Source organism: Salarias fasciatus, chromosome 1, assembly GCF_902148845.1.
Source record: "Salarias fasciatus chromosome 1, fSalaFa1.1, whole genome shotgun sequence".
Classification (NCBI taxonomy): Eukaryota; Metazoa; Chordata; class Actinopteri; order Blenniiformes; family Blenniidae; genus Salarias; species Salarias fasciatus.
Genome location: NC_043745.1, coordinates 9,731,247 through 9,745,252, shown reverse-complemented (window position 1 = coordinate 9,745,252; position 14,006 = coordinate 9,731,247). Strand labels below are relative to the sequence as shown.

At 40.4% G+C, this 14,006-nt stretch overlaps 1 protein-coding gene across 3 annotated transcripts in view; it reads left to right on the top strand.

Moving 5' to 3' along the window:
- Window positions 1–837: 837 nt before the first annotated feature.
- akap13 (A-kinase anchoring protein 13) overlaps window positions 838–14,006 on the top strand; it is a 134,954-nt gene continuing 121,785 nt past the window's right edge. For 2 of the 3 annotated variants that reach the window (XM_030088069.1, XM_030088060.1), the window contains exon 1: window positions 838–1,172. The gene's annotated coding sequence lies outside the window, so the exon portion shown is untranslated. Of the gene's footprint in view, window positions 1,173–9,811; window positions 9,850–14,006 lie in introns of those variants that run through there. The other variant, XM_030088049.1, reaches the window with a different exon arrangement.

Below are 14,006 nucleotides of genomic sequence, written 5' to 3'. Positions count from 1 at the left end.
AACTTTAGTGTTTCAGTTTCTAAAGTAAACTAGTTCAGTTAGTCTGATTGACCAAATTGGTAGGCTTGCAGGTAAATCGAGGCATTGGATCTTATGAGCATGTCATAAAAAGGCGGATTGATCCACTGACTGAGGTATTGACAACATTTTCAAGTGAAAATGGGAAACTTTTCTTGCATTTTTTGGATGTTTATTTCCTTGACAAAGATGCTCAGAGCAACTGGAAACACGACTTTTTGAAAATGGCTCCCAAGGCTGAACTTTTAGAAACTTTGCCTACCCTGTTTCTGTGTAGTCGGAAGGAAACACAGCTTTTCTGAAATTGCTGCTGTGCATGTGCACCACGACAGTTGTCTTGCAAATGCACAATAAAAATGTAAACCTCCACAGTGGCAAGACTCCCTGACCATATTCTCCTGGCACTTGATAGTTTTACGCTGACAGTCACCTTTAATAGCAGTCCAACATTGTGGTCATTATGTTCGAATGTCCATGCCACTGCATGTGTGTGCGTGGTTTTATTAAATAGCAGCCAAAACTACATTGTGGCACATGGGGACTGAATAGATCATATTCCTGTTGCACATAAACTGGCACACCAATCCAATTTCATGTAAAGAAGCAATCTGATGTCTCCACTGGACAGATTTAAATAAAAAAGATTTCACTTTTTTTTTTCAAGAGTCTTTAATTGTGAAAATTCCACCGAGGATGATGATGATGAAACTCTTGCTAGCTTCTTCCTCGAACCAAGGAGTGGCCACGATACTTTTGTCTTAGTCCGACTGCCACTCTCATGTAACACTCCTCGCCATGTTTCGCGTGCTGGCGTGTGTTTGTAAAGGAGAGAACTTGTTGCGGAGTGTAAAAGTTTGGAGGTAGACTCGGACTTCGTCCCTCATGCGAGCAGCGCCCGTCCCGGTGCAGACTCCTCCCTCCCTCCCATTGAGTTGTCCGGGGAAACACTAACAACTGTAACTAAAGTCAGCCGTCCTGTTCGCGGACGGAAAGCTTGTGACCTCCGGCTCGCTGTTCCACTGTTACCCCGCGGAGCTGCTTCTTCTTCACCGGGACGCACCTTCCCGGCTCCCCGCTCCCCGGCGTCCCCCACACGGAGGATTATTATGCGCTTTAACGCTGCGGCTTGTTCACGCTGAGCTTTCCTGCTGGAGGTAAGAGGAGCCACTCACAGCTCGTTATTACCCGGGACATGAATGGAGTCTGCGGCTTTCTGTGTCTTTTATTCAGCTTTTTGTTTTTTTCCTTTACTTAAGTTGCTTAATGGCTGCCGGGGTTTAACTTGTTGCTCGGTAGCCATGACATCCCCCTCCAGGGTCTGCAGGGCCACAGTGGGCGACTCTCACGTTTCTGAGCCGAGCCGAGCCGAGCCGAGGAGAGCCGAACCGAATCGATAAGAGGCGAACAGAACCGAGCTCGTTGAAACAGGGGAGAGCCGAGAGAGGACGGAGGAACCCAGCATGGCTGGGCCTTCAGCAGTGATGTTCATCAGAAGCATGTGACATCACCGAACAACCAATAAGCTACAATTAAATTTAAATATGTAACCCTTAACGATGTAAATTCAACTCTGGTTTACCTTTTGGCATCATAAGAAAAAAGTAGGATTTAAATGAGTAAGAATAATATGATTGAAACATATAAATTACCCCCTTAACAATGCAGCTCTATCAAGTAACTAAAAATAAATGAATCCCAGAACATTTTTAAAGTAATTTAGCAGCATGCCTTGTTGAAAATCAGATTGAGACTATTTAAATTGTGGTTACTCAATAAGGAAAGTGATATCCTTAACTTCTGTGTTATCTCCCAATAGAATCAAATACCTGCATCTCAATAAAATAAAGGGAATACCAGCTAGGCCTCAATATATTGAAATCTTAAAGCATATAATTGAAACATGAAAAAACATGAAGTAAAAACATATTTAAATAAGTACTATTTTGGAAGACCTATTATTCATTCAGCTATAATAACTTATAATGCATCTGACAGTTCCTTCCCCCATCTTGATTAGTGTTGACATTTTAAACCATATAAAATATGATTTATTAATAATTGTGTCCTAAATAGAAACAGCGTTTGGCACATTGAGGTATGTTTTGGGCAGCATGGACCACATCCTGTTTGTACAGCTGTAAGACAGGATTTAACGCCATGCTTTATTTTTCATGCCATTGTTCAGTGAAGCCGGTACCTGACTCATTCATTTACAGTTTGAGCTGCTCCTCGTGCTCCTCCATACGACCAAGCCGGTCTTTCCATGCTGCACGGGTTGGCTTTGAAATCACACCCTGGGTTTCATCTTCACCTACAGTGTTACTTGTATTCAATGCCACTCTGCCAGAGCCTGAGGACAGACTACCACAGAGAAACAGATTGGGGGTCTTTTTAAGTTGAATTTCCCTCAGGGGAAGTCAGACACAAACTGTGTTACATATTCCCAGTGTCTTGCAGGATTATCTTCTGCTTCAAAATCAGAACTAATCTGACAAGCTCTCCTAATACCGGCACTAACACCCATGGTAATAATGTTGGATCCCACACCACATTTTTTCCCCCACTGATCCCTGGTTTTAAGGAAGTTTTTAAAGAAATCAAGCAGAATTTGGGGATGGATAGCACTAGACACAGCTGCTGTATCTCCTTATGTGATCTCAGATCTTTATTCGTCAAACACTTTGTGACGAGTCCTTTCAGAGATTTCTTCCAGTCATGGTTGACTCAGTGGAGCAGACCCTGGTGTCCATCACGCAGCCTGCTCATTGTATTCCTCCTGTGACTCCATGCGGATGCCTTTCGCCTGTAAATCTGACTCAGTCACTGTGAATGTAGGCAGCGCGCTCACCGTCCCCCCTCGTGCTGCTCTGCACAGGAGGTGACAACCCGAAAGAAGGAAACGCTCCTGTCGTGACTCCTTCCTGAAACTGTTACACAGTAGGTGTGTCGGATTAACCGAAACACTCCTGGCACTTCGAGAGCTAAAGGTTTACTTTTATGTATTTCACATAGCTACTGGTGTAATACACAAAAGTAAATAAAGTTTCTGTACTTTTTTTTATTAGCACTTTGGCAGCCAGCTGTACCTACATAAACCCCGGCTTATAGTTAGCCTGGTAAATTTAGACTCTTGGACCACCAACCTCACAGCTCATCAACTTTCCACTTGTCATTCTACTTTTAGGATTTTACATCTGCTTGAATCACGTTAGTGAGTTTGAAAGAATCTGGTCAATATTATAAACATCCCTGTACAAGGGTTATAAATCTTTATATCAAAATAGACTGGACTCTCGTATGACTTGTAGATATAGGTTTATTTTGATTTCATAGCTGTTAAGCTGTAAAACAAAAAAAAAAAAAAAAGAAAAAGTGCAGTTAGTGAGCTCTTCTGTCTTTCTGTTATTGACACTATTGACAGTCTGGTCTGTGATTGGATGGCTATATTTCAGAAGGCTTGGAGAGCAAAGACAGACAAGCATACTAGTGGAAAGTTTTTTTTTTTTTAAGTTTCTGTGTATCACAATCAGTCCGTAAGTGTTGGTTTCTCAGAAATAAGCATGCCAACAATGATCAGTGGTAATTTGAATATGGATTATTACCTTTACAAATGCAAAGGAAACCATCTTCTTTTCTAAGTGGAAAATTAAAATAAAAGTTCGTTCCCGCTTTTGGTTGCTGGATGGCTGAGTTATAATCTATTCTCAGACATTTGTTCCTCAGAAGACGTCAGTGGCAGAACATCAGCCCGACTATTTACACATTTGGTCAACAGATGAATTTAGAAAATCCCCAATGCATATAGGTACAAATATAATTTTGATTTGGTCCAGTATCTTTGGGATTTGATCCACTACGGGCAAACAGTTTTTTTTTTTTGCAAGGCAACAGGCTGGCTGATTTTGGTAGCTTCAATTTTATTTTATTATTATTTTTTTTTTTACATTAAGCTACTCCTGCTACAAGCTTTAAATCAAACAGATTGACACAAATGTATGTAAGGAAGCAAAAAAAGTGCAAATGTTGGACACAAACAACCCTGCTTTGGTCTGTTTGGTCCACTTTGCTTCTAAAAGCCTTGCCTTTTGTTGCTTATTCAATTCAGATGATTGCCTCCTAAAAATGAGTCACGTAATCACCTATGACAATTAAACTGCCTTCACTAAACAAGTTTCATTGCTCAACCTTACTTTAATAACCTCTTTAACACAGGCTGAAGTAATGTTACCAACAAATCTGAGTGAGTGCTGTCAAAGCAAACAGTTTCACCTCACAACATTTAAGCTACTTCTTCTGTCAGCATCACATGATGCCGTCCTGCTTGGATTAATTAAAACATTTCTGAAGCTTCTGTTAGGGGGAGAAAGACTTCTGCTTGTGTTTTACCACAGTGCTGCACTGAATGCAGAATAGTTTCCTGCCTCTGTGGTTTTTCATGTCTGGGTTTTATGTCAAAGTCCTGAGTAATGTTAAGATCATTTCAGTTGTTGAAAGGTTTTGATGAAATACCTGAAAATAATAACTGGAGTTATTTCAGTTATTCGTCTTGAACAGAATTTCATCAAGCTCGTAAGAATATACAAAACGAATGCTTGGGAACTTTTTATTTACCATCAAATTGATGAACATTACCAAGGTCACAGAATGAACAAACGTTTAAGAATTTGGAGCTGTATATAAAAGAGGATATATGTATGTATGTGCAGTAGAGTTGGGCATTGAGCAGATACTGATGACGTTAAATCTTCCTCACATTTTCCCGGGGTATACGGTATTACCCTGACATGCTCTAGGAGTCCCAGTTCAGCTTGATTTTTGTGCCAGCTGTGCGAAAAGTCCACAACAATATCATGATATAGTCCTAGAGCCTGCTCTGTTTTTTGGAGGTTTTGCTTTGTCGTTTGAACGGAACCTGAAGTCGCATTTAATAAATTAGATTTATCAATACATTAGGCACCTTTAGGCCTATGCACACAGCAGGGTTTTTTTTGTTCTTTTTAATTACATTCATGAAACTGACAACATTGGTATTTTTAGATACTGCAAGCAGAATACCTTATTTCTGGATTATCACCCAACCCCAGTATGCAGTGAACCACGTGTGCAGTACTGAGCATAACGACACATGGAGGGAAATTTTATTGACTGATCCTCGACTTTAAGCGCGAGCGCATGCGTGCGTGCGTGTGTGCGTGCGTGTGCGTGTGCGTGTGTGTGTGTGTTGGATGAGAGTACTGCTGAGTACATAGAGGGAGGATTGATGCTCAGCATGCAGTCATGTGTAAAGCACAGCTAACATCTACTAACCGTCAGTTGCTTAATAACTGGACCAAACTTACCAGGTGAGGAATCAATACCAAATTTAACCACAGCTGTACGGTCACAATAAACATTTCCTGTGTGAACTATGAATCAGTCCTCGGTGTGTTACTGCTCTCATACCCATAGATCGGTGATTCATAATGGTATTTGATGCAGTCATATCTGCACTGTCTTCTGCTGTTACCTGTTTCTTCAACAGGGTTTCTAACAGGGTTTAAAGAGCAGGTTTTTGTCATTTGTTGCTGACACTCATCACACTAAACTGTATGGTTGTTATGGCTGCTGTTTGGAGAACTCCCAGAGGACTATGAGCAGGTCCTTTTAAAAAGGAAAAAAAAAGTTAGATCCTGCGACCACTGGCTTTCTTGACCAGTTACGTACTGGGAGTTAGTTGTTTGACTGCACTTGAAGAATTTGTATCCAGTGCAGCGGTTGTCATTTCACATTCAAGCATGCCCTTTCTAGTTTGTAATTAAAGCTTTTTTTTTTCCAAGAATTTTGATTTGTTTTTGGACTTGTACAGTTGAAGTTGTAATATCTGTCACCGCAAAGGCACAATTCTTGTTGAAACCGGTTTGCTGGAATGACTTTGAATCGAGCTTTCAATATGGCTGTGTGCAGTCCGAGATGTTCGCATAAAGAAGGTTTTAATGTTTTCAAATGAAGTCATTCCAAGTTATAAGTTCAGATACAGCTGTAGTCCAGCTCTAAAAGCTCAGTCTACCATGAATTTTAGGTATGTAAAAAATTCTGAAAAACAGTTTGTTGCAGTTTTGCTCTCCAAAAATGCTGAAGAATGCAAGACTGGCTTTTGAATTCAGAGCCAACTGTCATCCAAATAACAACACTGAAGCATGACTGTGACTATTCAGAATGTTTTTGCTTGGTATCCATGTTTTTCATTCCAAAACAAAATCTCTGTTGCTTCTGTCTCTTCAGTAGATACCATTAACCCGAGTGACAGAAAGTGAGAGCAGAAGTAGACTGAGCTGAAGTTGAGTTGTTGCAGTGCCAACTCCCAATAAGCCAGTAAACATCCATCCACAATTATATTGTTTTTCACGAGACTGGTGCTATCGGGAGCGAAGCAGGATATGTTTCCACAAAACAGAATCCGATTAGTTTGACTCTCCCATCAAAACTCTCGAGGCCGTCCACGTCAGAAATGTGTATTTAGCTTCAGTGTAAGAGACAAATGAAAGGGGAGGTGGCCTACCATTTGGATTGCTGTAAATTTCCACAAGGATTCTGCTGGCTCCAAGCTTGAACCCAGCCAATTTCTCATCGCCTCAAACCCCCTAATTTAATGATGATGGAGGATATGCGCGGTGTTGGCCTTGTAATTACTGAGCATTTACCGTGGAATAGAAACATTAGAAAAAGTCTTGCAGGTACCAGTTCATCGCTCAACGCTGCCTCAGGGAGAGGTTCCTGTATGGCTGGCAGGGTGATAGCTGAATTCCCCCTGCTGATATTCACAATAAAGCCTTGACTTAGTTTTTGTTAAGACTGGAATCACTGGAATCCTCTCAGCACGCCAAACAGCAGCCGCACTCATTGTTCCAAAACAGCAGTCCTCTCCAGAGCGTCCAAACTTTGTGCCCTGCAGTGGTTTTTCTTCTCTCCTGGAAATTATCGAGCAGACTTTGCTGTTAATTGTTAATTCGCCTGTGGTGATACAAAGGTTTGCTGTCAGAGCTCCAGCTGGCTTTCCACAAAAACGGGAGAACTTGTTTTCATGAAGTTTGGCTTAAAATGAAGTATTTACCATTGTCTGGTACCAGCAAAACCCTTTAAGTAAGTAGGAAATCAACACATTGGCATTCTGGGGATGTTCCTGGCGACTAATTACTCTGTCGAAGAAACACAAATTTCATTTGGAACTCGTTGATAAGTCTTAAAAAGCCAAATGCTCAGAAATGCAGCTCTGGATGTTCAAGGTCAGCATACTCTGTAAACCTCTTGAAGTCTTTATCTTCAGTGAAGTTATTTGGAAACAGGCATCACGAGGCCACTGTCTTCTCAGACTGTGAAGGTTAATATCCAAGTGTTTGAGTTAAAGGTGGTTGTGCACTGCTCCTGTGTAGTTATTAAATGCTGGGCTTTACAGCCCATGTGTTGCCCTTAGTTCATTTTCTATCTAGATAAGAGTATTTGCTGGACCACTTTGTTTTTGCAAGACACCACCCATCCAGCTTCCACCATAATGTTTGTTTTAAACTATGAGGAAGGAGGCTGTTAAGTTAATCAGCCTTGTACATGAGTGAAACACTAATTGGTTTCCATATTAATACCACCATACTATTATTTGTGGTGCTGACTGGCACATTTAATTGTTTAGCGAGCGAATCGTGCACACGCCCTGCACTGAGCTAAACTCAGCTGAGCTTATTAGAATTTATATCTGAGTTCTGTCCATTGAAAAGCAATCTGGTGACAATTCCTTCACTGCAACGATCCAAACATCTGATGATGAATCTCCCCATCAAAGTAACTTTTTCATGAAGTACCACCAAAAAATATCTTTTGAGGCTTCAACATATGGATAGAACCAAACCTTTAGTGTGCTAAAAGATTAGGAAGCAAACAAAGAAGAAACAGGACATGCGAGGAAGAGTTCAGGTTCCCTTGGTGCTAACAGATGTAAAAACTGGATAGTCAAGGTGCATCAAGGGGAAGTATTTACTGTTGGATTTAGACTGGAGCTGGTGAAAGTGATCTCCTGTCTGCTTGTTGATGACTTATTTCAGTATGCAGGCGATGTTTGTGATTCCTACCTGTGAACGCGATCAAGCTGGTTCCAGTGGGGATCCAAGACTCAAGTAATAGCATGTCTATTCATTACCATGTGGAGGATTGGCGGAGAATTAGTGGTTGAGTCGGTACTTACATTGCCAGAAAGCAAAGTTGTGTATTTAAAATAATCGAAAATCAAAAATAAGTTTTATCTGATTTGATCTCAATTGAATTTCACGCACTGAACTCCGTTTTACAACATTAACCCATCACAGTTTGAATAATTGCCATCATCTGTCCCAACGGACCACACAGAACTGTTCTGTACTGTTTATCACAAAGTACGAGGCGGGAGTGTGTTCACATTACACGCAACACTGTGGTTGAACACCGGCTGAAGTTCTATCTGTTTTTCTAGTGTGGAGCAATTGAAAATGATCTCCTTGTCCCAGCTTGGACGTCGACAAGTATCGGTCACCGAGCGCATTTCCAGAGCTTACTTGTTGTTTTCTTTCACATTTTTGCAGATTTTTTGCATCAATATTGAAACCAATGTTTTAATGTATTTTCGAAGCTACAGATGCATAGTTTTCGCAAGAGCTCAAGGCCAGGAGACATTAATGCTGAAAAATTGTGAATAAAAAAAAAATCCCCACAAATAGATTATTTCAACCCTTTAAAAAAAAAAAAAAAACTCTTTGAAAAGTACCAGCAATAATATAGAATTGTACAACAATATTAGAAATGGCAAAGAAAAAAATGTCCATCACACATTAATTTCATCTGATGGGTTGTTTTGTCCAGGCAGCAGTTAAACCAGTCAGGAGTGGAAGTCTCTTTTTTTCTGTTGGGAGGACAATAAATACAAGTCATTTTTGAGATCAGTTCTTTAACAGCACACCAATGAAAGTCAAAAACACAGGTACATCATCAGTACATGGAGATCATACTCAATATTGCTATAGGTTATTTTTAAATAATTTGTTACAGTTTTAGGCTTTATTATTAGAAAGAGTAAAAGTTATTTGAGGTATCCCAACACAAAGCCCATGCTTTAACAGCAACACCTTGATATGGTCCCGTAACATATCTAATGATTAATATTTAAAGTACCAAAACAACTGCAAGCTCATTTGGCCGAGGATATTTGAGTCTTATTTGCACTGTAAAGCCTCAATAAATGATTGCAAGTTTCTTTGTCAGTGTAACAAAGTTACTGATGATTAAACTATTATTTTAACTTTACTGCTAAGCAGTAAAGTTAAAATAAAATAAACAATAACTGCTTATTTATTGTTTTATAACCCTTTTTAATTATTTAGAAACATTATTAGATTATTTTGTGTCTTTGGAGGCTGTGATGAGATCTGTCAAAATCTTTTATATTCAATAGCCTCATGAAAAAAAAAAAAAAAAACTATTTGAGTGTTCCGGGAGCATCTTTATAAATATATAAACAGGTGGTGACCATGCATGATTGATAAACAAGTTGCATGCACGTGCTCCGAGCCACGGCAGTGCACTGCAGACACCTGACCTGTGGACCTGCAGGCTCCGCCCCTTCCCTCTGACATCAGGGCTTTGATCAGCCTGCTGTCTGTGTTAGCACAAAGCCATATTTAGCTCAGTGTAATCAGTGCGGCGAGAGCTCGCATGCCTACTGAGGATACCTGCCGAGTATAAACACACCTGCTCTCTCTGATGGATTTAAAATGAATTTATCGTGCACCTGAGGGAGCCCGCTGGCAGCCGTCATCATCAAATACACGGTGGGTAAGGTTTCCACCACCACCTTCATGAGCGGCTTAGTTAGCTGGGAAGAAATTCTTTTAAAGTTGTGCCCTGGTTTGCAGTGTCTGAGCTAAAAGAGCAATCAAACGTGCAGCCTTTTTTTACGATGACGACCAAACAAGAGCGATCGTGATGCTTGTTGCTGAATTTACAGTTTTGTGCTGGTTGTTTTCGTTTTTGATGATGATCCCCCGGGGAAAGTCTCACTGTGATGCACCTGGCAATGTCTGCTTTAGTGAGAACTCTCTGTGGGTTTAACAGCAACACGTGTGACCACTGTTAGACCTAGAATTGGTCACACTTGATGGGAAATTACTTCTTCTCTCTGCATGCAGTTACTTGCAGGGCTTTTGTTTCTTTAAAGCCAAAATAATGGTTTAGTGCTACCAATTACATTCTTATGGAAGACATGTTTCAGGTGAGATACGGAGGGTTTACTCGTTACATTTCCAAACACAGTCAGAAATTAGGATGGTTTTTATTCATGTGGAATAATGGAAATGTTCCTCATAAGGTTTCCATCTTAATACTTATTTTGACACATTACACATATTTTTAGCCCAATGTTAATTTATTTTTTAGCTTTATCATTATTTTTGTCCATGTGGGGTTTATTACAAATTCCAGGAATTTACCAAGTTGATACAGAGTTTTGTTCCCTCGCGTGGGTCAATGTCCAAAAATGCAAAGTCCTCTATTTTCAATAATTAAACAGTTTTAGTCAGATAAGGAATGAAGGGGAGGCTGAGTTGGTGTATTTTTTGATACAACTTTTCAGATTGTTGCAAACATCGTGACAAATGAATACTTTTCTCACTTAAAATACTTGTTTGACATACTGAATCATCTTCACAAATTAAAAAGCAACTTTTTCATGAGTTTTGAGCGTAAAGATACCGTAGCCAAGTAGAACAGGAAATAGGCTAATGCTAAGCCAATGAGAAACTACATCAAAGGGACATGTCTTCAAAAGCATCGAATGCTTCTCCCATACATGTATTTTCTTTTCACCTGACTTCAGTTATATACCGTAAATTGACAAGTCTATAAATTATGATGTTAAAGAAAAAGATTTGGTCCTTGACATGTTGATCTCGGAGAGGCCATCAACAGTAGTTGTTTTTTTTTTTAATTCAGACTAGTATTGGCCTGTATTTAACTGTTGTGCTGTCAAGCTCATAAAAAAATGTGGTCACACATCTGATGTGAAGGATATATCTGTATTTTCATAACACTCAAACCTTTGTGAATCAACAAATCTTCTGGGTACTGCTGGCAGATCACACCCCCAAACAAGCCCACGTTTCTCAAAAGTATGGCTGTCTGAGCTGACATCGAGTTGTTTGGGTTGTATAGAACATGTGATTACCTTAAAATGGTGTGAAGAGCGTGTCAGAGGGTAAACACACAAGAACACAGATTTTTGTGTGTAATTTAGAGTGTTTGATGGACCAGTCTTGCACGTTTCACTTTCCTTCAGAAGCAGCCAGAGCTGAGACTCAAACTTAAGACTTATTTACTTGCACCGACCGCAGAACCACGGCACGGTATCGATAAAAGATTTGGCTAATGCATTGCTTTTGTTCCATTGTTGCCTTTTCAAAGGTTTAAATTATGGTGGTAATAGCAGTCTGAGGAGTTCTTTGTGCACAGTGCACATCAGGCAGTCGTGCAGTGGGGGTGATATTAATCTGATCAGGCCTGTTGTGTGAAGCTGGGGGTTAGCGCTGCTCGGGATTCTCCTGGCTAAACCTCTTACCTCCCAAATGGGACTAACAAACACTTTCCTTTTCTAAAAGTCTCCCATCTCCCTGTCTCTCCTTCTAGTTCTTTACTCAGTCTTCTTTTCACTGTCGGTTTGTTATCTCGCTCACCATGCTTGAATGAGTAACTGCGGTAAGTTGACAGTGAAATGTCCTATTGATCATTTTGAGAGATTTTCCTCCGGCCTTCGCTTCGGTAAATAAAGCCAAACACACACTGCTCGCCGAGTCAGTCAGGAATCTGTCAGAAAGTGGATTGTGCATTTGAAACGGAATGGCGCTGAATTGAAAAGGCAGCTGTTGCCCTGTTGATCTTGTGGTAATTTTTTTTTTTTTTTTTCCTCAGGTTGAATCTTTGAAAAAGTCACAAAGTTGAACTGTTCTGTAAAAATCTTTGGAAGGAGAGATGGGCAGAGGGGGCATAAAACCTGTGGAAGGGGGAGCTATTTAAGGCACAGGTCCTGATTACAGGCTGGCCCCCGGTGTGCCTCCCAATAAGATAATGCTATCTGGGCCCACAGGTATTTGGTTTCAGTGGAGAGGGTAATAACTGTCACCAAACACTGAGGAGACCTTTCATCCCCTGGCCTTGTGTTGTCAGCCAGCGTTTGTGTGCAGCCCCTGCACAGAGGCGGCTTTTGTGCGGCAGGTTGAGGTCGCGTCACCGCGAAGGCCTCATATCTGTCCGTGGAGACAATGCGCAGGTTTGATTAAATCAAACAACCGTGACTATCTAAATGGCAGTCAACACAGTGTGTCCGAGTTACTGTGGCCAGCGTTGTTGAGGAGGTGACGTAGCCTCGACTAATTTAGCCGTGCCCCAGAAGAGCGGCGCTGATAGTGAACCGTAAAAAGAATCGAACAAGGGTTCAACATAAAGCAGACGGATGTACTTTGCTCTGATTTTTTTTTCTCCTCTTCCTGCTGTGGGTGAATTTCGTGTCATCGTGGTGGGCGAGTAACTTGCGGTTATCCAAGGAGAGGGCACATGAGAGGTTAAACAAACTTCTGAGTTAAACATCAAACCCAGTTTAGCCACACAGAGTTGTTACCCTCCCTCAGTGTGGCACGATTTAGAGCTCTGACAGGAAATGTAAAGGTTTCTCAAGAAAATCTGTGTTTGGGACTTTAGAATGTTGAAGGAAACTAAATTACTCGTTTACTTGTAGTACTGGATCCATCACGATTTGCTCTCACAGTTGTTTGTGATATTTTAAAATCCTTCTCTCATTTGAGCGGCCCAGCCGAGTTGTGAGACTGAGTATGTTTTGGCTGAATATCTGTGAACACAAGGCCCGCCCTCTGCTGTGGACCGTAACATCTGCTCAGAAACCACCTCCAGTTTATTGTCGACCTCTGGTTCTGTGTGAGTGTGGTGTGAAAACAGCCAGGATGCATCCTCCACAATGCTCATTAGCCTGTTTGAGCTGTGCATTGTGGGATGGGCATACATTGACATGGTGAAGGAAAATCCTCAACTTGCTGCCAAATCACGATCCATTTCAGATAGATTTTCTATGGGCTTTGCAGTCACAGAACGGCAAAAAAAACAAAAAACTGTGATCTATACACTTGATATAGCAGATATGTCATGGAGATGGTCTATGGCGAGGTGCTGCTTTGATGCTGAACATACTAAACATCTCAAAGTGTACAAACAGCCAATAAAATTGAAATCTATGGTACAGAAAGGTAAAATACAAAAAAATATTGAATGGAATAACTAACACACTAAAAACCTGAAGAGGTTAATTGGCTTTTAGTGGTTACTGGTAACTCTATTTATTCTCCAATAACTGACAGTGGGTAATCTCAACAGTGTTTTTTTTTTTTCTGTTCATTCAGCATAGGTGGTAAGAATCAATCACTTACAGTCACTCACAAAATAATATATCATTACATAATAATTACATAATATAGATATTACATAATACATACATTGTAAATAAAACATTTGTATCCATGTTACTGCAATATGGCGATTGGTTCAGATGTTGAGTTTTAAACCAGGGAGGAAATATGGGATAGGGTTGGAAAACAAGGCAATGGGCATCCTGTTTGCATCAGCAGCAGGTGTTTCCACCTTGTGTTTCTCCCTCTCGGGTAGGAGTAAATGTTTCCGCTGCCCAGCTACCTAAAGGTTTGTCTTCATTGACGGAATGCATTTTTCCCCTCCAGATATCTATTAGGAAAATACAAATGAAAAAAAACAAAACAAAACAAAAAAAAAAAACAACATGAAATTCCCACAGGTAACTTTGTATTTTCCTCAGAACTACACTGTGGAAATTTCTATTGATTGTATTAATTCAGAAATGTAAAAACTAAGCTGTTGAGATAAGTGTAATAGTTAATTCTTCATGAATTGAAATGATT